The 1,914-nt window shown below is 46.6% G+C and overlaps 1 pseudogene; it reads right to left on the reverse strand.

The window, feature by feature from the left end:
• Positions 1-1,525: 1,525 nt before the first annotated feature.
• On the reverse strand, positions 1,526-1,643 carry LOC126268353 (5S ribosomal RNA; annotated as a pseudogene).
• Positions 1,644-1,914: the final 271 nt, after the last annotated feature.

A 1,914-nucleotide genomic window follows, 5' to 3' on the forward strand; every position in this document is an offset into this window, starting at 1 on the left:
GAGTGAGCAGTCGCGGTTCCCAATGGGTGGTGACATTTTTAACGTTAAAAATGTGATACAAGATATTAAAAACTGATCCGACAGCAGCTTTTACTTTCACGACCGTCGTCTCGATGATGATACGCCGGTCTTCGAGAACCAGGGTCTCTACTTCTCATGTGATTCACGGTTCTTCATAGCTAGATGGTCTGCCACTTCACTTTACGTTATTCAGACTTCCTTAACCACAATGAAAATGTCTCGAGTGCCTAACCATTGCCTTAAATGATAATACAGGATCCTGCATAATCAATAGTGGGATTTGACTGACGTAGTGTGCCCTCGGTGATTTGCCTTTGCAAAGTAAGAATGAGTGCACTGGTTGAGGAAGGACGGCAATTTTAATTATGACCCTGTAGAGTTCGGCATTTCGAGTTGAAGTGGCATGATAAAGCCCAGGATGGTCGGATGATTGTACTATGGGTGAAACTATTCACGACTACTGCATCCGTGCAATGAAGACGGCGACGAAGGACTGAGCGGACCCTGGAGCGAGTGTAGGAGGCGCGTCAAGCGCTCATTGAAAGTCCTCGTCGTTCTGCTGCTAGACGTATCTTGGCGCTAACACTATCAGATCGCTCCGTGTGGAGCATCCTCCGTGATAACCTCCTCTTCCACCGATCAAAATTGTGGGTCGTCCAGAAAGTAAACGAAGAAAAACGTTCCCGACGAACGACACTAATCCTCGCCGGCAGCATGAGAACACCCTGCCCTGTGAACATGTAACACTGTTGTGCGATGTGGCTTTGTTAGGCATAATCATTACATACTTTATTGAGGATCGTCGTGGTCGTGCAATAGCGATCACTATGACGAAATTTTAAATGACTGCCAAAGCCGGTCTCAAGCTTTGCTAAGAAAGGAGGACATGGAGGACTAACACCTTTTTAAGACATCCTGGTTCACCAGGCTCGTATGATAGTAACGTCTGAGGGACCTTGGAGTTGCGGCGAAGACTGCAACGGTCGACGAGGCAATGTGGAACCAGGTGCCCCTACACTGACTCGAAGAGCGGAAGCAGCAACACTCGCTGTTGAAGTTTAATTAGCAGAGAAGAAAAGGGGAGATAGGTGTCTTAAACCCTGGTCATTCTACCTAAGAAAAGGTACTCTGATTAAAACCCAGTTCTCCAGGGTGGAGATGTGGGATGGGATTAAAAGAAACCATAACTCATGGGTCCTTAAAGAATAAGCAGGATAGTTCTCAAAGGCGACGACAAGACCGTGGCATAGTAAAACGAGGTGTCGTTATAGACGTATTGGTTATAAGTACCTGTAATGTAAAGCACTCCGTCATCAGGCCACAAGTGGCTCATCGGGACCATACGACCGCCGTGTCATCCTTAGTTGAGGATGCGGATAGGAGGGGCGTGTGTTCAACACACCGCTCTCCCGGTCGTTACGATGGTTTTCTTTGACCAGAGCCGCTACTGTTCGGCCGAGTAACTCCTCAATTGGCATCAAGAGGCTGAGTGCACTCCGAGAAATGACAACAGCGCATGGCAGCCCGGATGGTCACCCATCCCACTGCCAGCCACGCCCGACAGCGCTCAACTTCGGTGATCTGACGGGAACCGGTGTATCTACTGCGGCAAGGCCGTTGCCCGACCTGGAATATAAGAGGACGTTTTAATACAAAGGAATTAGAACTTATAGAAAACTTGGAGCAAAGAAATATAAACATCATTGAAATAGCTGAAACAAAGAAGAAACGTGAGACGAACAGAAGATTTAAGTACCGTAATTAAACGTTAGTTTACAGCGCAGTCGAACAAACGAATGGATCAGGCCCTTTTATAGGTGAAAAATGGAAAAGAAATGCGGATTTTAACTACTACATAAATAAGAGGATTATAACCGCTAGTTTCAGAATTCA

The sequence above is a fragment of the Schistocerca gregaria genome, chromosome 4 (assembly GCF_023897955.1).
Source record: "Schistocerca gregaria isolate iqSchGreg1 chromosome 4, iqSchGreg1.2, whole genome shotgun sequence".
NCBI lineage: Eukaryota > Metazoa > Arthropoda > Insecta > Orthoptera > Acrididae > Schistocerca > Schistocerca gregaria.